Source organism: Chenopodium album, chromosome 8 (assembly GCF_948465745.1).
Source record: "Chenopodium album chromosome 8, dcCheAlbu1.1, whole genome shotgun sequence".
NCBI lineage: Eukaryota > Viridiplantae > Streptophyta > Magnoliopsida > Caryophyllales > Amaranthaceae > Chenopodium > Chenopodium album.
Genome location: NC_137841.1, coordinates 64,105,133 through 64,130,533, shown reverse-complemented (window position 1 = coordinate 64,130,533; position 25,401 = coordinate 64,105,133). Strand labels below are relative to the sequence as shown.

Below are 25,401 nucleotides of genomic sequence, written 5' to 3'. Positions count from 1 at the left end.
ATAACGAGGTTGCGGACACGTTATGGAATAAAAGGCTGGTGATGAAACAGAACAAGTCATACCTTTCTCGGCCTTTTGGCTAAGATCAAGTGTAGTATCTGTTCTTATCAGTTTAATATTTGATACGTGGGTCAATGACTCACAACGATATTAAATTTATTTTTTAAGAGGGGGAATCCACCACAGTAGCTTGCTGCTGGGATTCTCAAGTGTCGCCTATGTGTTGCACTACTGCACAGGCCTGGCACTCCTCACCAAATCATTATATCAAATTTCAATCTAAGGAGCATATTGCATATATTAAGAATAGGCAGTTAGTGTGCGAGGATAAATATTTGATCATATTTGTTGGAAAATTTTGAACTGTTTGTATGTTAGGAGGTCTCTCTTTTCGTTGGTTACACTTAGTTCTTGTGAGATGGTGGTGTTTTTTTACATTGTGAAATGGACTTGTTGCAGCAGCTGTCACACACATCTTGAAGGTTTTCTGCTTCAAAACAGGTCACATGGTGATATATGAGATAAGGGATAATAACTCTATGAGGTTATATAATATCTGATATAAGGTCTAATAAAGTCCGATAAGGTAAGGGTTGATTAGTTCAGATAAGATATGTAAATTAAGGTCAAGAGAAACACTATTTTATATGATTCCTAGACAAAATCATTTTTAATGAGGAAATACAAGTTAGTCTTTATGATTGACATAATATGTTAATCATAAGGGTAAAATTGACACTTCAATGAATTAATTGGGACATGTTTGTTAATTTGGTAGGATGTCCGTTAGTTTAGCTTCTTCCTTCCCTGTTCCTCTTTTCTAGTACTTTCTCTTTCCTTACTCCTCTAACTCACATCAACAATGGTACTCAACTCCAAAATTTTCAACCTCATTTCTTCACCACCACAACCACCATCATAACCACTGACGTTTGCTATCTCATCCCTTTTGCCGCCGACATCACTTTTTTCTACATTTTCAAAAATCAAGCTCAATTGATGGAGCTTCAATGGAGGACATAGTCACCCCTACCCTTTGGGGTTGAGCATGCCCTTAATTTTACCTTTCATTCATAGGGTTTTTGTTTAAAATCGGGGAAGGTGGGTGGAGATTGGGGAAGCTTCAATGGTGGTCGAGGTCGGGGAAGCTTTAATATAATGGTGGTTAAGGTCGGGAAGCTTCAATGGTGGTCGAGGTTGGGGAAGCTTTAATGGAGGAAGAAGCAGGAAGCTCTTTAATATTACAATTATGCCATTAGATTGACGAATTTTGTTAAGCATAAAGATTAATTGGGGCTGGCTCATTTTTAATCTTCATGTATAGTCTTTTGATGAAGCTTCTACTTTGGACCGTCATACTTCTTTAGTTCCTCCATGGAACTGAAAGCTGAGTTCCCATGCTGTTTGCTTTATATTCAGGCTTCTTCAAGTCTTTTATGATCCAATCCTTCTCTTAGCCCTTCTTTTGGCCTCTAGTTAAGGATTGATGTACCACATCGATAAACAGTGATGAGGGTACGACAACTACAGGAGATAAAAGACATGAGATTAGACTTAACAAATCATACCTTTCTCGGCCTTTTGGCTAAGATCAAGTGTAGTATCTGTTCTTATCAGTTTAATATCTGATACGTGGGCCAATGGCCCACAACGATATTAAATTTATTTTTTAAGGGGAAAGATCCACCACAGTAGCTTGCTACTGGGATCTTCAAGCGTTGCCCATGCGTTGCACTACTGCACGGGCCTGGCGCACCCCACCAATACTCAGCTCAAAAGTTTCTCAGAATCTCTCAAACTGTATGTATTTGTATTCCTTACTCTATGATGGCATGAGTAATATGTTTCTGATTTTTTGTTACTGAGATGACTAATCTATCTACTTGATGGTCAATTATTCAAGAAGTGTTCTTTATTAGTTAAATTGACCCCGTCTGATTACTGTCTGATAAAATAATTGCCGTTTCTACAGCGTTCACAATTTGAGTAGTGGTGGAACATGTAGTGACTGGTGAAGAGGTGGATCCAATGAGAAAATATTTTTCTTGGCACTTGGCAGTGCAAATTCCTGATATGTTGTTAGGCTCTTAGACAATTATGTGACCGGAAATCCATTGTGGTACTGTAACTTAAATCTGCAATTCTACATCAACATACATTATTGTGGTGCTGAAATATGCGAAGTCCTCATTAAATAGTTTTTTTGACTTCACTATTTAATTTTCACTTCAGGTACATCCCATAAATTGGAACTATACTGTGAAGATTAGCATGGCCTCTACACCAAGATGATACACAAAATCCAGAAAAGGTCCAAATCATTCTCCTGCTCTTATTTTTATTCTTTTGCCCCCTTTCTGCTGCTATTTTATAATTTTTACAGGAAATATATTTTCTTCCTATTTTGTTTTAAATATTATCTTTAATAACATACCTTCTATATTTTTAAAGCTGTCTTGAGTTTTGATGGACATGGTATGCTTTAATGTGGCTCATGACATACATTTCCACACAATGTGCTTGATATACCAACTTATACGTACAAATTATTTATAGCTAAATAACAATTTTGAAGAGGAGACATAGTGGATATAGAAGAAATAGAAATTGGTGTTTGGTGACACTTATTGCAAGTGCATGAATTGCAATCCAATGTAAAGATGCTAGAGACATATAGGTTGTTTAATGAGATAAGCTGCCTAAATACTCTTTGTGATGGATGCCCTAATCGATGGTGCCCGACTGCCAGTCAAGGGAATTAGGTTTAATGCTCATGAAAACTAGATGTTGGTAGGAACTCTTTGGATGTGTTACTGTCAATGCAAAATTGAGAAGGAAATGATAGTACAAGCCATTTAAGGAACATCATGAACATTATTTAGTATGAGAGAAGAGAGTAATTGAAAAAGAGAACCAATGTGATAATTTTTTTAAACTTGTACCTTCTCTAGGGCTGTTAATGAGCCGAGCTGAGCTTCAAAGAGTAGTAATTGTTACAATTGTAATTTGTTTGTACCTTAGTCCCAGTAGTCAAGGACAACTGGCTAGTTATGAGCTCCTTGAAGGAACCCATTCAACAACTAATGTATGCTGTTTAATACGACAAGCAGATAGTATTCTTTAGTAAAGTGTGAAAGAATAGTTTGCTCAATTACTCTTTGACATCTTCAATCAATGGGTTTCAAGTCTTTCAACAGAGAAACTCCGATAAAACCTGCCTATATTTCAGGTTATATGTACCAATTTGATACATACTATCCAGTTCAAATATTGTGTGCATATACACCATTCGTTTGCTGATTTGATGGAATGCATGCGTATTCTGTGTGAAATGACACAAATCTATGGTGTTTTTTCACCCCAGTCCAATTCAGTAGAATTCAAGTGACCAGAGAATGTGCTTGAACAGCTAGAGCTGAGGTTTTGGTGCTGGCAAGAACAAGAAAAATGGACTTGATGTCTCTTCAGTAGTATTTGGTTTTCTCCTGAGTCCTGATTGATGGAACTTACACTTTTACATTCGTTTGCTGATTTGATGGAATGCATGCGTATTCTGTGTGAAATGACACAAATCTATGGTGTTTTTTCACCCCAGTCCAATTCAGTAGAATTCAAGTGACCAGAGAATGTGCTTGAACAGCTAGAGCTGAGGTTTTGGTGCTGGCAAGAACAAGAAAAATGGACTTGATGTCTCTTCAGTAGTATTTGGTTTTCTCCTGAGTCCTGATTGATGGAACTTACACTTCTACAAGCACTACTGAGGCTGTTAGTGTAGCTATACATACTGCAAGTTAATTATTCTGATATAATTATGTAGGTCTGTAAGAGCCCAGTCTCCCACTCATAAATTATGACTTATTCTCTGTGGTCACTTCTTGCTGTGTGAGGGTTTTCATGTGCATTTTCTGCTTAATGAATGCAGTTGTACTGACAGTCATCCTGGTTCGTGTGCAGAGATGATGCCACCTTGAGATACAGTCCTAACATTTGTCCCTTCTCTTCTTTTGTTTTGGGACATTCGGAGCTTCTTTTAGCAGGCTATGTTCTCCTTCTGCATTCTGTGTTATATTTAACTGCACCACTAACAGGTTTATTTCTCCTTTTAGCAGGTTATGTTCTCCTTCTGCAGTCTGTTTTATAATTGCGCCACTAACAGTTTTGATATAGAGAGTTTAAATTGTTGTTATGGCATATATCATTATATCCTCCTCGAGTCCTTGAGCACCATGATGCCTCAGACTGCTGCAAGGTATTATTACAAATTTTACTCAATTCATCTCATTTATCTGATTCTCTGTGATTGAGTTGGTGGACTTGGTGCTTATATCATACAACAGTTCAGCAAATTGATCCTTTATAATCATAGATTTAAAGAGTATGATAGTTGTTTAAAACACTTGTTTTAGTTTTTTTGGAAGCTCCTATTAGGAACTCCCTCCAAAAATAAACGTATGCCACTAAATGCAGCGAGCACACGGTATTCTTTAGTAAAAGGCGAAAGAATAGTTCGCTCTGTGCTCACTGCATGGCTACGTGATGAATTCTGTAACAAGCTTTGTTATTTATACCACAAAGTCCTAGCTTAGGCTTTCTTTTTTGACTGATGTGGGAAGGTTGTGCCTGTCTTTTACATCATAATATTGTGATAAGTTTGCTCCAAAGCATAGAAACACTGCTCCATAGAAATGCATGTGCTTGCTGTCTTATGGGGAATAATTCTATAGAGACACAATGTCATCTGCTGGCATTTGCTTCCTCATTATTTCTGTATTTTTTGGTTTTACATATGAATTTTTCCAGCTTAATATGAAATTGAAATACCGTTCAGCCATGGGGACTGGATATAGAGATTTCTCAGGCCCTCTGGATAGCGGTCTGTAAAAGCTACTTAAATGCTATAGTCCGTGTTGAAAATATTGACAGCAGAACCTGGAGTTACAGGCTGAGGCGAGCTTGTTAATCTAGTATATCACTTAAGCTACCTACACTCTGAAACTTATCCTACTTATGTGTGATTACTCTATGTTTATGATTCTACATGTAACTCAATTATGCTATATTGCTATATCATTATCAAAAGGAACTAGGATTTTTTGTTAACTTTCACACAGCTGGTAGAGTTTAATCAATTCCAACAGTGTCTGATGTGCTAATTCTGTGTCAAATTGGTTCACTTGTAATTAAGCAGTTGCTAATTTATTTGGTTTTTTCTTTTACTTCATAAATTCTTTTCAGATAATCCATTGACATTAAAAAGTACCGCAATGAAGGTTGAACTAGATATTGGATAGGGGCCGCGCGAACGCAGGCCCCCTCTATCATACTCCGTATATTTTATTATACAGATTATATGAATTGGGGCTTTTACTCTTTATTAATATCTCAATTTATTAGATGTTGATTAAATTATTTGTACTACATACATATTACACACAAATAAGCTAAATAATATTGTTAAAATCGTAAAATAATATTTAAATCGTGCATCGCACGAGCCTAATCTAGTTTTGTATTATTTTATAAATTTAAACAAAATAGAATAAGTCCAAATGAATAAAGGCTTGACCGCTTGATACTGTAATGGAAAATTTGCTACTTGCAACCATTTAAAATTTGTATTTTATAAATTACAGGTATTTAAAATAAAATTGCAAATTGCAGTCCAAAAGTACTACTCCATCTTGCAACATTTTGATTGGATACGGTTGTCAATGCAACGTCGATATCTTTTGTTATATATTTATAAAAGTTATAAAAAATTTATATTAAGAAATTATACATTAAAATGTACCCAACAACACCATACATGATTACATTGACTTTCATATAATAGCTAAAAAAATGGTCAAAATGACATGTGTGAATAATGCAAAAAGTCAAAATGTTGCGAGTAATTTGGGACGGTGGGAGTAATAAATTGTAAATTGCTACTCAATTCAATTCAATTTTTCATTGATTTACGTGCAAAAAATTTTCAGTTAAAGGTTTTAGGGGCCATTTTAGTCTTTAAGGCATTAATTTGAACTCGAAATTGGCAAAAAATTTAACATATAAGTACCTCGATTTCATGGCAAAAACTAATTGCATACAAATCTATACATTTTTAATATGCGAAACGATGCACTTACGTTGTTGTTTTGCCAATTCCGAGATCAATTCAAACACTTAAGAGCTAACATGACCCCTAAAACCTTAATGAAATATTTTTGACACACAAATCTAGAAAAAACTAAATTGGGTAGTAATTTACAGTTTTTTAGTATTTTTACGCTGCAATTTCTTTTTTAAATGGCTGCAATTTGCACAAAAAAAAAAATTTAAAAAATAAAAAAAATGGTTGTAATTGGCAAATTTTCCTACTCTAATACTCACAAGTGTTTTGAAGGCTATGTTTTCTTCACCTTATAATATAATACGATAACTTGATTGAGAAAAAATAATTTATGATAAACTAAAGCATTAAAATAATTTAATTTAACAAAAATAATTTAAGTTTAGTAAAAATAATTTTATTTAGCAAATTAAATATAGTTCAATAATAATGAAAGAAAATCTTATATATAATTTAAGAGACATTTTGTATCACTTAATTCACAGCACACTAAAACCAAACTCTCAATTCTCAGTTTTTTTTTTTTTCTTTTTCTTTTTTTTTTTGTGTGTGAAAATAACTCACAGACTCCAAATTATTTACTTAAAAAATTACTTCTTTTAGACAAATTTATAACTTTTTAACTTTCGGTGGTTCATTTTGGAGGTGAAGGGGTGGTTTTCGGGGTTGCTGGCAGGCGGTACGGGGAGAGAGGCTGGCAGTGTAGTGGTTAAGGAGGAGGAAGGGGTGGTTGGGAGGTGGCAGGAGCATGGCTGGGCCCCACTAACGGAAAACTTAACGGAATACGGACGGAGGTACCAAAAGCTTTAATTTTATACTTTGATGGGTACCAAAATAAAATAAGGTTTTAAACGGGTACCAAAATTCAACAACCCCCATTTTCGAGGGCTTTTGGTACCTCCAATTATACTATTTTTTTCCTAAACATACCTATATCCCATGCATTAGCATGGTATATTCTAGTTTATTTACAGTTATACACTCATACTTATATTATGAGAATATGAGATACTCGCTCTGTCCCTAATTGTTTGCTCCACTTGCCTATTTTAGGTGTCCCTAAAATATTGCCCCATACTACTTTTGGCATGTTTTCTCACTTGCACTCTCTCTATCTCTCTCCTCATTGATAATTGTGTCACCCATGTGCACCATTTTTTGCCCAAAGCCTTAATAAAGTGAATTTATGATTTGGGACAAACAATTGGGGACAGAGGGAGTACATGACATTTCTCTCATATTGAGAAACCAAGGGATGCCTCTAAAAATAAAGTGGGTTACTTCACTAAAGAGGAGAAAGAAAAAAGTGGTTTACTCCCAAAACTCCTAGCCCTTTGGTTTTAATTACTTGTACATTTGTACATAATTACATCTTAGAGCACTATCAATAATGAGCAAAAATTGGTTTTCTCGTTCTCTCTCTTCCCACTCAAGAGCATTTTGGTAATCATATTTTTATCTTACCAATGATTAAAAAAAAAACGGAAATTTCACCCAATGTCCTTGAGTAATTTTTTTATTCACCATATACTCATGTAAATTTTCAAATTCACCATATGCCCTTCAATTAAACAAAAATGTCATCATATGCCCAAATGACTAACGGACGTTAACTCCGTTACTTAATGAAGGCTAAAATTTGCCACGTGGCAGCTTCTCATTGGTTGTTTTTAACATTATTTTAAATAAAAAATTATCAAAAAATAAAAATTAAAATAAATAAAACCCCACCCACCACAACCCAACTCGAACCACCACCTGACCCTGTCCCCGCTACCCTGAACAATTGCATCGGCGCACGGAATTCGTCGCTGGCCCCCGCCCTTCGACACGCCGGTGTCCACACCTTTTCCCCCACTTGCCGACATCCTTGTCCTTACCCTAAACCACCATGTCCCGTCCTTAAAAGCCTTATTTTTCCGCGGAAAAACTTTCCCCTCACTCCCCCATCGCCGGTGTAACACCCCAATAATTCTCTCTTTAAACCTCTGAGGACCCTGAACAATATTCAAGAGAATTACTGGCGTGCTACCGCCACGTGTTCAAACGTTAAGGCTTTATCAGAAAACAGCAGCGGAAAAACTAAATCAGTTATAAATAAGTTTCAAAACCAACGAATGAAACCAAATTAAGTCATACAACTTGGAACCATTAAGGCCCTTATTCAAAACCCAATAAAAAGTAGTAAGTGATTAAATTCAGTGTTCAAATAAACTCAAACCCAAAAGAATTAGTGTCAAATAAAATAGAATTAAAGTAAATTCAAACTTGCAAAAGAAATAAAATGCAAACAACCAACTCTCTACTCAAGATCCCACAACCCTGATGAATGCTGCATGTGTAAGAACCTGTGGTTATTCTGCTCCCCAATATTACAAGTGTAAAAATTGGATCGTCACAGGGTCATTGAAAGGTGAAGGCCATGACCAAAGAAAGACACACACAAAAGCACGCAGTCAGCAAAGCTGAGTACATACAAGCTGCGAAAACAAATTAAGAAAATACCTAACATGCTACTAATAATCAAGTACAAGCATCATTAAATACAGACTCAATTCATGACTCGATTATCAAATTTATTAAGACCTCACTAATAAATATTAACTGACTCGTTTATTTATTTCATTGGATTTAGCAATAAACAAGGTTGTCCAACCCATGTCCCATTTGGAACATCAATAAAGAAAAACCCCATGCCTCCTTTCGGAAACATCAATAAACATCCAACGACCACGGGCGCGACTCCGTGACCGTAGTTAGTATGAGATCTCACCTAACTCCTAGTTTTAGAAAAATAATATTTGAAATAAGAGACTCGTAGATCAGACGGCCTCGATAAAAGTACACGGCTAATACCCCATGTACCCCAACCCCTGATTGTCATTACTCCAGATGTGCACCATTCCAGAGTTTTATTGCTCATCCATCTTGCACTTTACGTGATTTACAGGTTTAGACTTGGTGATGACTCATATACATATCAATACAAACATTCCAAAAGCAATTCAATCAAACATGGCAAATTCTCAATTTAGATTCTTGATTTATAAGTGACAAACAACATTTATTAATTATTCCATTACTACCTCGGTGTATAAACACCTTGAGTGCATAAGGCACCCCAAAACCTTAACCTCGTCTTACAAGACTTGAATTTCTCCTTTACTCATCCTGTTTACATAATCATGAACGAGTAATAATTTGATCTTTACACCAATCACATACCTTTGCCTTTAAGCGCTCCTTGCATAATTAAAGCACAAATAATACTTGCATTATAAACTAGTGCACATCATTTGAAATTCACAATGTATAACCAGACAATTTAACCCAATCAATCCTATACATGATACTAAGTTCTCGATCCGTCCTTAAACATGCACCTACAAGCAAGGTATCGTATCTTGTACGTACCTTGAGCAAACGAATTGGTATGCCACTTTACTAACTAGAAATCACCTTCAATAAACTCCTCTCCTAAGCCAAATAATATCTCAATCAATACCCAATCAATCAAATTTATAGCAATGCTAACTTACTTAAAAACCTTCAAAATCCAAATCAAACAACACTTTAAAACCTTCCCTTTAGTTAAAATTAAAGGCTTATATATAGTTCTTTAAATTTTCTTCATAAAAACCTTAAAATACACTCTTATACATGAAGTTACAGCAAGTTCAAAGTCTAATAAAAATCTGAAAATTATATAAAAACCCCTAAAAATCTCCCTTTTTAATGGGTGATTAAACCCTCTTTATAAAACATCAAAAGTAGTACTTAGAAACTATTTTCAACACTTAAAACTTCAATAAAAACATATATTTATGCTTAATTAACTTTAAACATAATTAATTTTATTAATCAAACTCAAGGATAATATTTTAAGTATAAAAAAACTTCGTTAAAATCAAAAACTGCCCGAAAATCATATTTAGAGGCTGAATTTGGCCACGAGAGGGTGGTACACACACTACCAAAGGTAGTGTTTCTTTCTTAAAACGTTGTTTCCACATGGAAAACAATACTTTTTCATCAAAATCGGATTAAAACGGGATTAATATTAACGAACGAAAATCTAAAAATTAAAACACGAATCTACGTGTTCAAAATAATCTGGAATTAAGTTAAACTAATCAGTAGTTATAATCACCAAAATTTCAAAGCATCATTACTATAAAAGCCCTAAATCAATTGTTCATAAAAACCCTAAAATCATGATTTTCAATAAATTGAAACCCTAAGTTTATAATTCATAAAATATGAAATTTATAACATAAATATAATCTGAAATTTATAATCTTTATACCATTAAAATATAATTTGATACTAAAAATATAATCTTTATACTAAAACCAAAACCCAAAACAATTAAATTAACATTAAGCAAAATAATGAAACAAAGGAGGATGAAAATAAGACTAACCTTTTTGTGTGAGAAATTTTTGGAGATTCATGGGGTATTTATAGGAGAGAATTATTGTAGGGTAAAAAGAAAGATTGGGCCTCATAAAAATAATGGGTCGATTAAGTAAACAAATGAGTTAGGCTTGTGTGATTGGACATAAATTGTAGAATAAAGATGCATAAAATAATTTGTTCAAATAATTTTCGAACCAGATTAATAATTTGAAACTTTTGAAATTAAATTATGAAAATAAACAAATAAATATTATAAATAAAATAAATTTTCATTTATAAAATATTTAAAAATACGGGGGATTACAGCCGGCGTCCTAACCGCCTTCCCCACTCCACATTTCCCCTTGAAACCCCATCGTCGGCGGCAGCCCAATCCCCTCCCCCACGCCGTTGTTGCCCAACTAAGTCGAAAACCACCACCTCGAAATAATAAAACCCCAAAATCGAAACCCTAGGTTTTGGTTTTGGGGTTTTTATTTTGGGATTCGACGTGGTGGTTCATCGGTTGGAGATGGCAGGGGGAGGGGCATTTGGGTTTTCCGACACGGGGAGGGGCGATATCGCTGACGCGAGGAGGGGATTCGGATGCCGACGGTGGTCAAGGGAAAGGAGGGATTTCCGAGGGAGAAAAAGAGATTTGCAAATCGGGGAAAGGGTGGCTGGCAGCGTCGCCGGCGCAAGGTGGCTGGTAGAGTCGCCGACGCAAGGTGGCTGGCTGAGTTGCAAGCTTGGTGGTTCAAGGCAGGCTGGTGGTTGTTTGGGTGGGGTTGGGGTTGGGGTTGGTTTTTCTTTTTTAAAAACAAAATTAAATAAATAATTATTTTAAATTTAATTAATTGAAAAGACAACCAATAAGATACTGCCACGTGGCGTAGTTAACACACCTGACATCTGTTAGTCGTTTGGGCATATGGTGACATTTTTGTTAAATTGAAGGATATATGGTGAATTTGAAAGTTTTGATGGTTATTTGGTGAATAAAAAAATTAATGAGGGGCATTTGGTGAAATTTTACTTAAAAAAAATATTTCTCCACCATTCTCTCTCTACTACATCATTCTTTCTTACTTTAGTATTTTTATTCTTTTTGTTTTACTTGTTTTTAATACCCCACATAAATACTATTTATCTTTAAAAGTGCTCATCTTATGAGCAATTTTTATTTTGCTTATGAGCATTTTTGTTTTTGCTCATTGATGTAAGCCATTTTTGTCTTAATTTAACCCAAAATTTTGCTCATTATTGGGCAACATGCACTTCTTGCCCAGTTGCCCTCATATATCTTTGAGCTTTACATTGACACAAGTCACGCTAAACCACGATCATTCTCAAATTTTTTTACTTTTATTTTGTTCAACTTCAAGGTAAACTAGTACTCTGGTAATTTATATAAATCACAATTTGGGGTTAAATTTCTCTCAATTTTTTATATTGTCTAACAGGACTATCTCGCATCAATCAGTGCTAGCAGACTTAGGTAATCCATCGCTTTGCTCCTGTTTCATTTACTTTTGTTGATCTAATCATACCCTTTTCATAGTTTGTGAAATTATGGGATGCAGTTATAGTTGATTATTTTATCTAAGATAGAAGATCGTGAAATGTCCGAATTTCTAAGCTAATAAATCGTGATTTATGGTTTTGATGCGTTACATTTTCTCCTAATTGTATATACTTTGTGCATTTTACTTATTTTAGTGTGATTATACTATGGAGGAGGTCTAATGGTTTAAGTCGTGTTTAGTTCATCCTAGGGCCTGTTCCGTTTCAGCTCAGCTTCATTTCCTAATTTTCTTTTCTCATAAACAATTCATTTCGGTTCAATTCAGTCACAATTAGTTCAGTTCAATTCAATTGTTTTCAGTAAATCGGAACAGACCCTTATTTCCGTTTACATCAAAAAAAAAAAAAAAGTTATAAGGGTTGTATAAAATAAGTTTAGAAGAAATGAGTTAGATAACGCAAAATTAGGATATTCTAATTTAAATTATAACTACAGAAGTTTAGTTGTTCATATACATCTTAATTGAAAATCAAAGAAAAAAGAAAGGCTGGTTTTGAACCTTTTTGCCTAGGCTCTAATATATGTGACCATAAAAATATTGTTTATTTTATATAGCTGGGAAATACGAAGTATTATTTTAGCGTAATGAAAATTGCAAGTTGAATGTGATGTTAGTGACTTATATGAAGTCGAGTTGTAAAAGTATATTGACGATTGGAAATTTGGAATCAAGTGAAATTACTCAGTTAAATAACTTAATACTACCTCTTTTCTTTTTAATTGCAACAAAGGGGTATTTTATATGTAAGACATAAAAAAATTGTTTTTTTGCAACTAAAAAGAAACGGACACCGTACTAAGTATAGCATTTTTATGAGGTAAAAATTAATATAATGTCCTTATTCGCAAATGATAAGCTGCATTTGGTATTTGCAAAATATTGTTGTACTACATTGTACAAGTAAAATTTTTGAACCATTTTTCCATTATCGACATGAGTATGTCCTTTCATGGTGATGATTGGAGAAAGCTACAAGTTGAAATCAAAGTTCAAAATAGTTTTTTGTGTTGCTACTTGCTTGTTTATCCTAACTAATCTTGAAACTTGTTACACTAGTAGAGTGCTTATTAGTTAAGAACTTATGATTGGTTCTGAATCCATTGGGGAAAAGAATGTAATTGTTCTGTAATTTTTGCCTTTACTGCCATTATCCAATAAACACTTATAGACACCAGTTCTGGTGATATATAATATCGTGCTTTGTCAGTTTGTTGAACAATGATTATAATTCAAAGCTTTTGAATCCCTTTTACTTATGGTTTGGGTAATGTCTCTTGGCCTATCGAGTTTTCTTGACAAGCACACAAGCTAGAAAATTTTATTGAATAATTGCTTACACTTCGCTCATGCATGATCATAAATGTAATGCATATATGTGTCTACCACATCCCTCTTCCTTCATCCAAGCTTGTGCTACTCTTCATAAGATATCTGCCTGAATTTGAGAAATTATAACTATACTATAGCATAGAATTCAGGATAGGACTTGAGTTCTACTTTGTCATATATGTTAAGGGTTGCTAATAGGGGGAGATTAAACAGAATGATGCCCATGTTCTTTTCAGTTTCACACTTTTTGCATTTTTTTTATTGATTTTGTAGCACTTGGTGTGTGATTGAGATAAGTGTAGCATGTGCTGAATGACATAGCTTTAAGTAAGAGCTGGGCTACACAATGCCATTCTCTGTAATGTTGCTTTGTTGTTGGTGTTTTGGATTTCTTCCACTAATACATTTTTTCTTCAAAAGATCATAAATTGAATTTTTTCATGCATTACCTCAGACTAGTGAACCAAAAAATTTGCTTCTGGTCTAGTGAATCATTTCAATAGCTGATCATAGAAGTTGCCAAGTTGGCGGCCTGTTCCCAGAATCCTGTGTATTTTCCCTTGGCCTTATATCTTTCTTTTGCCTGACAAAAACTGCCCTTTTCCGGCTAAGTGAATTTCTTTTCTTTCTTCCCTCATTTGCTGTGTAATGAAAGTTCCTAGGCTTCAGGGAGTTTGCTTTTTCCTGGTCTAGCTGCTCTTCGTCTCTTCCTAAGCACAGCTTTACCGCTTAATAATAGCTACTCTAGCTTCAGCAATCTGCATTACCCGCCACTCCTCAGGAAATCAGATATCTATCATATATCGCTGTCAGAATCTTTGTTGAGTGCAAACTGAGGACTGAGAGGATAACTTCAATCTAGTTCCTTCAAACCTTCAGCAGCCATCAGTAACTGCATGACTAGCAGAATTACTGAGTCCTTAACTGCGATCGCTATTATGCTATTGAGATGATGGCCATATGCCATTATGTAGTCTTAATTCTTAAATGATTTTCTTGAAAGAGCATGACATCGATGCATATAGGGTAAAAAAGTGTGTTTGTAAGGATCTTTCTTGTTCCATTTAAGCCTCTCCTCTCTGTGCTCTAGAAGCCATTAGACTTAACTACCCTATCGACCTGTTTAAATTATAGGGAATTTTTATGTTTCCTTCACCAACCTTGAAGCCTGTTTTCTGAATAACTGTCACATTAATTTTATTTCCCTTTTTATTATAGATGGATAACTTAAATCAGCTCTACCTTTTTGATACATTGTTATTACATTACGCTCATTCTTTTTAATATGTTATTATGTTATTGCTCTCATTCTTTTCACCAGGGTCCTGTAGTTTCCCTGAGCGAGCACCATTCCTCTGAGACTGTTGCAAAGTATCACAAAAAAGCTTATCACTTCAGCAAGGTATTACAGTAAGCTTATAACTATGATTTTCTATGTTTGAGTTGGTGCTCGTATATAAATTCACCTCTTTATCTTTGATAGCTACTAAGGTGGAGTATTGTCTAGCTAATTGTCTATCAAAAACTTGCACTTTGCTTGTGGGAAGCTCCTATAAAGACTCCCTCCAAAATTAAACGTATGCCACTAAATGCAGCGAGCACACGGTATTCTTTAGTAAAAGGCGAAAGAATAGTTCGCTCTGTGCTCATTGCATGGCTGCGTGAAGTTTACTGTAACAGGCTTTGTTATTTATAATGTAAAGTTCGAGCTTTGATCTTCTTTCTTGACTGATGTGGGACTTTTGTGACTTTCCCTTGTATCTTTTTGTTATCTGTGAAATATAATTTCAGAGAGTAGGAATGTAATTATTGTGACTTTTCCACAAACAAAGAGATTTCTTCTCTTGCTTTCTTAAGTGGGGAGGACTCTATCGACTGACAATGCCACTTGTTGAATGCTACTTCCTACTTTCCTAGATATGTATCCAATTTCCAAACACTTTTTTTCTTTCTTTCCTAAGAGGAGATTTTAATATATTTGAACCTTTGTTTTGCCTTTGAGTTTTTCTGCTGAATGGAACCTTGATATACTTCGGGCCATCAGGGCTGAAAAACGATGAACAAAGAGATTCATCTGATTCCTCTAGATTGCTAGAGTTTGTGCTATGGTTACGTTGAGAAAATGACTTTCGAATTTGGAGTTTTAAAATGGCACAAATGTATTTTTCACACATGTAATTTTATGTTAGTGCAAAAATATACTTGACCCAAATATAGTGAAGCCTTTATTTACAGAATCTGTAAAACTTGTAGACCCTAGAAAATTAGACACAATTAGGCATGTGTAGGAGCAACTTGAAATCTTTCTAATAGGCTTTGGCGCACATTAAGGAATTTAGTAGGGTGGGGTGAGAGTAAGAGAAAGAGAGTTAGTAGAGGGATCAACTTTACATGGTTTGAGTGAGAGAACTTCTTTTTCAAGTAATAGGATTTTTTATTGCAGGCATCCTTGAAAATTATTTGTGGTCTTGTAGACATAATGAGTATAATATATGTTGGGCTATTTACATTACAGTTGCCTATTTGGACTTATTGTTTTTATATGAAATCAGGAGTGAGCAGAATGTGTTGTTTATCATCTGAGTAGCAGGCTCTCAATAACACAAATTACAACATGTATTTAAATTTTGGAAGTAGAATTGGTCAGGGGTTGCGCGGACGCAGACCCCCACTATCACAAATTATGACATACACTCTTCCTCTTGGGAAGATGTTAGGCTAGCGCCCCTCCTAATGTGCAATGGAGGCCACCAACCTAGGCCATGAGCCTTCTTGATCGCCCATAGACCCTGTCCAGGTAAGTATGTTTCTTAATGTTCTACGCTTTCGTTTTATATCTATGGTGCTCTTTACATTTCTGTTATTTCATTGATGTGGGGCAATAAACAAATTTTCTAAAACTTTGCTGAAAAACCTCTAAATGGGACAATATAGTTGGTAATGTAATGGTCCATTTTGGTGTTTAGACAAGTGTGGAGTAGAGGAACGAAGTTCAAAACCTCGTCTACCATTTGGTACCTGGTCTATGGCTGGTTCATGGGGTGGTACTTTTGTCTGATGTTCTGAAGATACGACTCCTGATTTTGTGAGTAATCTATGTGAACCTTTTGTTAAGAGTTTATTTATTCTAGTTTATTAGTATAGACAGCTAAAATTTTGTGAACCTTTTACATCCTTTCACAAAGTCACATTATTAGTTTATGTGAACCTTTTGTTAAGAGTTTATTTATTCTAGTTTATTTCCACTATACTAATTGCTTTTATACAAGAGATATACTATCTACTAGTAAGAGGATCTCTATTGGATTGTTCTTGGAAAGCTGTTTAAATTTCACATTATTGATGATATTTGGTTCTCGGATGATTGTGTTTAGAGAGGCTTGTTAAAAGGATGTTTGTGTGGTGAGGAGATTGTTGTTTTACGTTAAAGTTTGTATGTGTGTTTGCCACTGTTGTTTTTCTTTGATTTCTTTCAGTATGTGTGTTTGCCATTGTTGTTTTTCTTTTATTTCTTTCATAAATATAGTTTGAGTGCTTAATATTATGTGCTCTATTAACCTGAGATGACTATGCTTTAGGTGAGATCAGTAATAGTTACTGAATCGAAAGTCAATGTGGTTTATATTCGATGGCATTACATTCTGAGGTTGTTCATTTGTTAAAGGTTAACAAGCTAGATCTTATTGAAGTTATTATAGTATGAAAGCTGTTGATGGTCTGCTTTTGTTTTTGAAGAGAGCACAGGATCATTTCATCTATATCCTTTTTTTTTTATTCAGCCAGCTCAGCTTCTGATTCCTATTTCGGCGGTATTTTAGAGAGTAGAAGTACTTTAGATGATTATGATACAAGTGAAAGAAGAGAAGAATAGCATTTTTTGTTATTTTTGGCAAGAAAATCAGTAAGACTAGTTGTTGGCTAATTGGTCGTTTTTGCTTAGCTGTAATAGATGCTTTTATTCTGTTATTTGCTTGTGGTTGTTAGAAGAGCTATATAGATTAATTAGTGTAATATTTTCTCATTAAGAAAATACACTGAATTCTCCCCTCTAATCTGTTATACTCTTCTTCTCCCGTCTTCTATTCTTTATTTCTTCTGGAAAATACTCAAGCTCTGAAAATCAAAGCTCAGATAAGGATTTATCCCTTATCAGATTATTGCTTGTAAAGAAAAAAAAATGTTGTGATTATGTTATAAATATTTTAGTTATCTTACTGCTAATTATTCTAATTCCTCAATTCTTTGACACTTGGATATTCTGAAGATTTTGGCTTCTGTGGAGACATGTAGTGTTTGTAACTGGTGGTAAGGCTATTGCTATAAAAAGGGTATCATTCTTTACCATTTGTTGGGGCTAATACAAAGTATATAATTAATTATCCTAGCTTGTTGGAGGATGCTTTTATTCTTAGCTTCCGGTCTCATGATTTTTGGTTTTATCTTTTCCTACAATTTGAACAAACAATGATTTATGGTTTCAAAGAAACATGATTTATGCCTTAGTAGGATGTAGGCTTGTAGCCTTGTGCTTAATATGCCACAAGGATTAATCAGTTGTAGTTGCTATAAGCTGGATGACGTAATAAGTTGAGATTGTTCTTTACCGTTCCTTTATATTTAGCTAACACGTTATTAGTGAACTGCATAAATTTGTTTGTCATTTATTACTTTATTGCATCCATTAGAACATTTGCTAGTTACCCATTTAAATAAATGAAGATAATGCTTTGTACTGGAAAATTTGTCGAAGATAAAGCTTGTCTGCTGTGGTAGTTGCTCACTAACCTTTGCTAGTTCTTGACGAGTTATTTTTTTTTTATTTTTTTTTTTTATATTTTGGACAGTGCTTAGTGGCAATAAATTTTTACTCTAGTTGTTTTTGTCCCATTTATCTGCTCTTAATGCTTTACTTTATGAATACAAGTAGGCTCCTAACTACGCAGAAGCTGTGTGTGTGTTGAAAGGCACTAGTTGTTTAATTTGTTTCAGATAAAATTGTTTCTGAAATCATCTTAAATTGTTTATGTTAAATTACAGGCTTAATCTTTGATTGGAAATAGATCATTCCACATGTTGAATATTGACTCTGTCTCTCACAGACAGGCGATGGTTGAGGCTGGAATGATCAGAAATTCGATAGAGGACTGTTATGGCTTTCTTTCTCTTTTGGCGGTAAGATCAGTTTTAGTATCTGTTATTAAGTTTTTATCAGCACTTCAGCAGAATAGTTGATTTGTGGGTCATTCACCCACAATGATGTTAAATTAATTGAAGGGAATACTCCATAATTGTAACTTGCTTACCTGGATCTTAGAGCATTGCCTTCTATCACATTACTACACAGGCTTAAACACACCCCTATGACTCGGCTTGGAAAACAATTTTAGAGGTGTTAGGCTGTTAAAATTTACTCTAGCAATTTTGACATCACCTGTGTATGTTGTATACAACTGTTTTTGTCAATTTTATCAGTTTTTAATTTTATTTTATCCATCTTTGTTTTAAACACTTCAAACAAGATCAAATGGGAGTCATCTTCGCAAGCTGTTCAGAATGGCTGGCATTATTTCATGTCAGAGTTGTGAACCTGATTGCCAAATTTCCCCTCCATGGCGGATCAATCCTATTTTCTATGTGCTCTGTTTTGTCTGAATGGCTCTGAAGTCATTTTCAAAAAATTAAAAATAAATTAGAATTGCATAGTCTTAAAGTCGGTCATGCTTGGAGACGGATCGTAGAATTTTTGAAATGTTGAGGTTTGTTTTGTAACATGTACTAATGGTAATCAGAAAATAGTTTACTTAAAAGATAGGGGATGGTAATTTGAGAATTGCAAATTTCTAGGTTATTGGAGGCTGATATGGCCATATAGGTAACTAGGTGTGGGAAGCCTGGATCTCCCACATTGAAACAATATGCAGATACCACTTTGTTTATATTACACAAGCTTCAACTATAGATTGTCTCTTCGGAGACATCTGATAAAATTGGAACGATACAGAGAAGATTAGCATGGCCCCTGCGCAAGGATGACACGCACAAATCGAGAAATGGTCCAAATTTTTTTGACCTTTTTGCCCCTGTTTATAATGTGTGTTTTGCTTCTTTTTTGTTTCCCTCCAGTGATATAAAGTTCCTTTGCTGTTGACTGCATTACATGCTCTATACCATGAAATTAGCACTTGATTGTCTGCTGAAAAATACTGTATAGACTATAGAGACATCTAATAAAATTGGAACGATAAAGAGAAGATTAGTATGGCCCCTATTTTTTTGACCTTTTTGCCCTTGCTTTTAATATGTGTTTTGCTTTTTTTTTTTCCCCTTTCTTTCCCTCCAGTGATATAAAGTTCTTTTGCTGTTGACTGCATTACATGCTCTCTACCATGAAATTAGCACTTGATTGTCTGCTGAAAAATAGTGTATATAGAAACAAAATCTGTGTTCCTTCCTTCTCAACTTTCATATCCACTAATTTGATTCCTAGTGGTCGCTATTGAGTACACTGTGAGTACTGTGTTGGATTATGCTCTCCTAGCCGTACTGTTTTATTTGTGCTGTAGAATGACTTTTTCTTTTCTTTTTTCTTATTTATTCAAATTGACTGTGTTCCATTCATTGCCTTTGATGCTTAATTGAACATTTACCACATCTTGGATGACAATCACAATTAATGATGTAGTTGACTGACAATTTCCTTATACAATCGTTGTACCACCTGGTGGTACAACCGTTCAACCTTCTTACAAAAGGGGAAAAATAAGGAAGGGAAGGGGGGTTAAATTTTTTTTTTGTTAAGAGAAGGTGGGTTGTACCACCTAGCATATGCATGTTACATTAGACCTTTTTTAGTAGACAAGATAGTAAGATATTGAGTCTACTTGAAAAGTAACACAGGGAGGTCGCTGGATTCTTCATCTTGAGTGAAAAGTAACACAGGCAGATCCTGAGATCTTGAGTGCTATCCCAGTGATGGTCTCTATATATTTTCTCATCCGGTTAAATTGGAATAGTTATGGCAAATAAAATGTGATTTGTGTGACAAACTGAGAATATTCTGTGCCCTCACTTTTTGACTTGTAACAAATACATAATTATGTGAGTTATCTACTTCATACAATCATCTTAATTGCTGACTGTGAATTTCTCCAGGTATCCATCCATTCGGACATTTTCAAGTTTGATAATCCCACATCAGAAAGGTGAAGGAAAAGGTCAATGCCACATGAAAAAAAAGGTAACTTGTACTAAGAAAACCATACCTTTCTCTGCCTTTTGGCTAATGTCAAGTGTAGTGTGTTCTTATCAGTTTAATATCTGTTACGTGGTTTAACTTGCATGTAGAGGGAGGAAGTGGCTACCCTATTATGAGGTTACTTATTATTGGTACATAAATCTAAGTCACTTAATCACATGACTTCCCAAGTTGCCTTCCTATTTTTTTAGGGAGTGGTGTTGGTGTTAGGTGTTAGGTTGTTGATGGAGGGGGGAGGAGATTTTAGGTTGGGTGGTGGAGAAGAATGTGGTCAGCAATGGTGGGGGAGGAGGTCGGTGGTGGTGGTTTGGGAAGGTTTTTTTTTTTTTTTTTTTTTTTAAGGAATTATTGATGGATAGATAATGTGCTAATTACACCAATTAGTTGTGACTATGGACAGATAATATGCTACAAGCCTACAATAGGCTTTTTTTTTAATTGTTGGAGGCTCGGCCGCTCGGGGCTCATTAAACAGTATGAGTTTAAAAGTTCGGATTATTAGGAATCATGGAAAGGCGAGATTTTTATTCGCGAACCACTAAAAGTTGGGCTTTATTTTTTTGGAACATGGTCTCTTTACTCTTGTTAAAGAGGGGTGTAAATGTAGAGTGCCAAAAGATTATCCTTGAAAATTTTATATGATATATAGAAAATTCGTCCAGACGTTCTTTTGATTGTATCAAAGTATGGGACAAAATCAGTAGAGTGCCAAATCCTCGGATACGAATCATATGACGCCAATATATGGTGCAACATTGTATGATTTGTATCATCGGTAAGAGCAATTAGGTCGTATTACCAAAGTGTGAAATTGAATAACTATTTTCAAACATTCCAAATAGGGAAGAATAACTAAAAAGAAATGAAGTAAACTTATGGACAAAGTTGGATTATGTGAAAATTGCAATGACTATAAAACCGACGGATGTTTTTGTGTAATAAACCAATTTCTTCATTTGCTCAGGATGGAAGTTTGGATATGCACATTAGCAGCTAACCTACTGTTATATATTACTCCCTCCGTTCACAAATGATTTTTCCTGCACTCCGTTTAGGATGTCCACACATAATCTTCCTGAAAATGAAAAATTTTACACTCAATCCATGTGATGTGGACCCCTTTATTAAATTTCTTTTCTCACATTCCACTCCACCCTAATACGTAGTAAATTTCTGAATATGGAGTATTTATGTGTGATAAACCTTTCTATATTCGTCACAAAACCCACTAGATTCTTGGACTTTGGTCCTTTTATTGCTAACACACTCTTTATTTACTCTGAGTTCTAGAAGCTTTATGTGAACAGAACTCCTAATAAGAAATGATATTGATTTATTATTCAAAACTGAAGTACTGTACCACATCGAAAAGAAATAACGAGGGTGCGGAAACGTTATGGAATAAAAGGCTGGAGATGAAACAGCACAAATCATACCTTTCTCGGCCTTTTGGCTAAGATCAAGTGTAGTATCTGTTCTTATCAGTTTAATATCTGATACGTGGGTCAATGACTCACAACGATATTAAATTTATTTTTTAAGAGGGGGAATCCACCACAGTAGCTTGCTGCTGGGATTCTCAAGTGTCGCCCATGCGTTGCACTACTGCACAAGCCTGGCACTCCTCACCAAATCATTATTTCAAATTTCTATCTGAGGAGCATATTGCATATATTAAGGTGTAGGTCTCTTTTTTCGTTGGTTACACATAGTTCTTGTTAAATTACAACATTTTTGAGATGGTGGTGTTTTTTTTCATTGTGAAGTGGACTTGTTGCAGCAGCTGTCACACCCATCTTGAAGGTTTTCTGCTTCAAAACAGGTCACATGGTGATATATGAGATAAGGGATAATAACTCTATGAGGTTATATAATATCTGATATAAGGTCTAATAAAGTCCGATAAGGTAAGGGTTGATTAGTTCAGATAATTTTTATGATTGACATAATATGTTAATAATAAGGGTAAAATTGACACTTTAATGAATTAATTGGGATATGTTTGTAAATTTGCTAGGATGTCTATTAGTTTAGCTTCTTCCTTCCCTTTTCCTCTTTTCTAGTACTTTCTCTCTCCTTACTCCTCTAACTCACATCAACAATGGTTCTCAACTCCAAAATTTTCAACCTCATTTCTTCACCACCACAACCATCATAACCACTGACATTTGCTATCTCATCCCTTTTGCCGTCGACATCACTTTTTTCTACATTTTCAAAAATCAAGCTCAATTGATGGAGCTTCAATGGAGGACATAGTCACCCCTACCCTTTGGGGTTGACCATGCCCCTAATTTCACCTTACTTTCATAGGGTTAAAATCGGGGAAGGTGGGCGGAGATTGGAGAAGCTTCAATGGTGGTCGAGGTCGGGGAAGCTTTAATTTAATGGTGGTTAAGGTCGGGAAGCTTCAATGGTGGTCGAGGTTGGGGAAGATTTAATAGAGGAAGAAGCAGGAAGCTTTTCAATGGAGGGAATTTTAATGGTGGTGTTGGTGAAGTAATGACAAACAGTCGTCAAAGCAGCGTTATCTTCACTCATGAGATGGCATGGAAACTGCTCTTCAATATTACAATTATGCCATTAGATTGACGAATTTCGTCAATCATAAAGATCAACTGGCTGGCTCATTTTTAATCTTCATGTATAGTCTTTTGATAAAGCTTCTATTTGGACCGTCACACTTCTTTAGTTCTCTTTTATGGTGTTCCTCCATGGAACTGAAAGCTGAGTTCCCATGCTGTTTGCTTTATATTCAGGCTTCTTCAAGTCTTTTATGATCCAGTCCTTCTCTTAGCCCTTCTTTTGGCCTCTAGTTATGGATTGATGTACCACATCGAAAAGAAGTAATGAGAGTACGGCGATTTCAGGAAATAAAAGGCAGGAGATTAGACTTAACAAATCATACCTTTCTCGGCCTTTTGGCTAAGATCAAGTGTAGTATCTGTTCTTATCAGTTTAATATCTGATACGTGGGCCAATGGCCCACAACGATATTAAATTTATTTTTTAAGGGGGAAGATCTACAACAGTAGCTTGTTACTGGGATCTTCAAGCGTCGCCCATGCGTTGCACTACTACACGGGCCTGGCGCACCTCACCAATACTCAGCTCAAAAGTTTCTCAGAATCTCTCGAACTGTATGGATTTGTATTCTGTACTCTATGATGGCATGGAAAAATTTATGTTGTTTAAGTAATATGTTTCTGAGTTTTTGTTACTGAGATGACTAATCTACTAAGGCTTGATGGTCAATTGTTCAAGAAGTGTTCTTTATTAGTTAAATTTACCCCGTCTGATTACTGTGATCAAATAATTGTCGTTTCTACAGCGTTCACAATTTGAGTAGTGGTGGAATATGTAGTGACTGGTGAAGAGGTGGATCCAATGAGAATATATTTTTCTTGGCACTTGCCAGTGCAAATTCCTGATATGTTGTTAGGCTCTTAGACAATTATGTGACCGGAAATTCATTGTGGTACTGTAACTTAAACCTGCAATTCTACATCAACATACATTATTGTGGTGCTGAAATATGCGAAGTCCTCATTAAATAGTTTTTTTTAACTTCACTATTTAATTTTCACTTCAGGTACATCCCATAAATTGGAACTATACTGTGAAGATTAGCATGGCCTCTACACCAAGATGATACACAAAATCCAGAAAAGGTCCAAATCTATTCTCCTGCTCTTATTTTTATTCTTTTGCCCCCTTTCTGCTGTTATTTTATAATTTTTACAGGAAATATATTTTCTTCCTATTTTGTTTAAAATATTATCTTTAATAGCGTACCTTCTTTATTTTTAAAGCTGTCTTGAGTTTTGATGGACATGGTATGCTTTAATGTGGCTCATGACATACATTTCCACATAATGTGCTTGATAAGGATTGACTAGGTCAAGTCAATCCTTAAAATTGTTATTTAGCTGTAAATAATTTGTATGTATACCAACTTATACGTACAAATTATTTATAGCTAAATAACAATTTTGAAGAGGAGACATAGTGGATATAGAAGAAATAGAAAATGGTGTTTGGTGACACTTATTGCAAGCACATGAATTGTAATCCAATGTAAAGATGCTAGAGACATATAGGTTGTTTAATGAGATAAGCTGCCTAAATACCCTTTTGTGATGGACGCCCTAATCGATGGTGCCCGACTGCGAGTCAAGGGAATTAGGTTTAAGCTCATGAAAACTAGATGTTGGTAGGAACTCTTTGGATGTGTTACTGTCAATGCAAAATTGAGAAGGAAATGATAGTACAAGCCATTTAAGGAACATCGTGAACATTATTTAGTATGAGAGAAGAGAGTAGTTGAAAAGGAGAACCAATGTGATATTTTTTTTAAACTTGTACCTTCTGTAGGGCTGTTAATAAGCCGAGCTGAGCTTCAAAGAGTAGTAATTGTTACAGTTGTAATTTGTTTGTACCTTAGTCCCAGTAGTCAAGGACAACTGGCTAGTTATAAGCTCCTTGAAGGAACCCATTCAACAACTAATGTATGCTGTTTAATACGACAAGCAGATAGTATTCTTCAGTAAAGTGTGAAAGAATAGTTTGCTCAACTACTCTTTGACATCTTCAATCAATGGGTTTCAAGTCTTTCAACAGAGAAACTCCGATAAAACCTGCCTATATTTCTGGTTATATGTACCAATTTGATACATACTATCCGGTTCAAATATTGTGTGCATATACACCATTCGTTTGCT

At 35.0% G+C, this 25,401-nt stretch overlaps 2 long non-coding RNA genes, 10 other non-coding genes and 1 pseudogene across 12 annotated transcripts; 10 read left to right on the top strand and 3 right to left on the bottom strand.

Moving 5' to 3' along the window:
• Window positions 1-58: 58 nt before the first annotated feature.
• Window positions 59-255, top strand: LOC145556885 (U2 spliceosomal RNA). Its single transcript, XR_014091976.1, has one exon. It is a non-coding gene; the product is annotated as a U2 spliceosomal RNA (small nuclear RNA).
• A 1,309-nt stretch (window positions 256-1,564) lies between these two features.
• On the top strand, window positions 1,565-1,761 carry LOC145556861 (U2 spliceosomal RNA). Its single transcript, XR_014091954.1, has one exon. It is a non-coding gene; the product is annotated as a U2 spliceosomal RNA (small nuclear RNA).
• Window positions 1,762-2,221: 460 nt separating this feature from the next.
• Window positions 2,222-2,323, top strand: LOC145557099 (U6 spliceosomal RNA). The gene has a single exon (XR_014092173.1). It is a non-coding gene; the product is annotated as a U6 spliceosomal RNA (small nuclear RNA).
• Window positions 2,324-4,415: 2,092 nt separating this feature from the next.
• Window positions 4,416-4,531, bottom strand: LOC145557008 (U5 spliceosomal RNA). Its single transcript, XR_014092091.1, has one exon. It is a non-coding gene; the product is annotated as a U5 spliceosomal RNA (small nuclear RNA).
• Window positions 4,532-11,972: 7,441 nt separating this feature from the next.
• LOC145556245 (uncharacterized) lies at window positions 11,973-16,212 on the top strand. The gene is made up of 3 exons (XR_014091817.1): window positions 11,973-12,008; window positions 14,747-14,827; window positions 15,978-16,212. It is a non-coding gene; the product is annotated as an uncharacterized LOC145556245 (long non-coding RNA).
• Window positions 14,970-15,084, bottom strand: LOC145557042 (U5 spliceosomal RNA). The gene has a single exon (XR_014092122.1). It is a non-coding gene; the product is annotated as a U5 spliceosomal RNA (small nuclear RNA).
• LOC145557238 (U1 spliceosomal RNA) lies at window positions 16,070-16,230 on the bottom strand. Its single transcript, XR_014092284.1, has one exon. It is a non-coding gene; the product is annotated as a U1 spliceosomal RNA (small nuclear RNA).
• Window positions 16,231-17,465: 1,235 nt separating this feature from the next.
• On the top strand, window positions 17,466-24,493 carry LOC145556244 (uncharacterized). Its single transcript, XR_014091816.1, has 4 exons — window positions 17,466-17,753; window positions 18,463-18,597; window positions 20,578-20,662; window positions 24,273-24,493. It is a non-coding gene; the product is annotated as an uncharacterized LOC145556244 (long non-coding RNA).
• On the top strand, window positions 19,388-19,490 carry LOC145557053 (U6 spliceosomal RNA). Its single transcript, XR_014092133.1, has one exon. It is a non-coding gene; the product is annotated as a U6 spliceosomal RNA (small nuclear RNA).
• On the top strand, window positions 20,684-20,825 carry LOC145556932 (U2 spliceosomal RNA; annotated as a pseudogene).
• On the top strand, window positions 22,113-22,309 carry LOC145556897 (U2 spliceosomal RNA). The gene has a single exon (XR_014091988.1). It is a non-coding gene; the product is annotated as a U2 spliceosomal RNA (small nuclear RNA).
• Window positions 23,585-23,781, top strand: LOC145556873 (U2 spliceosomal RNA). Its single transcript, XR_014091965.1, has one exon. It is a non-coding gene; the product is annotated as a U2 spliceosomal RNA (small nuclear RNA).
• LOC145557088 (U6 spliceosomal RNA) lies at window positions 24,262-24,363 on the top strand. The gene has a single exon (XR_014092163.1). It is a non-coding gene; the product is annotated as a U6 spliceosomal RNA (small nuclear RNA).
• Window positions 24,494-25,401: the final 908 nt, after the last annotated feature.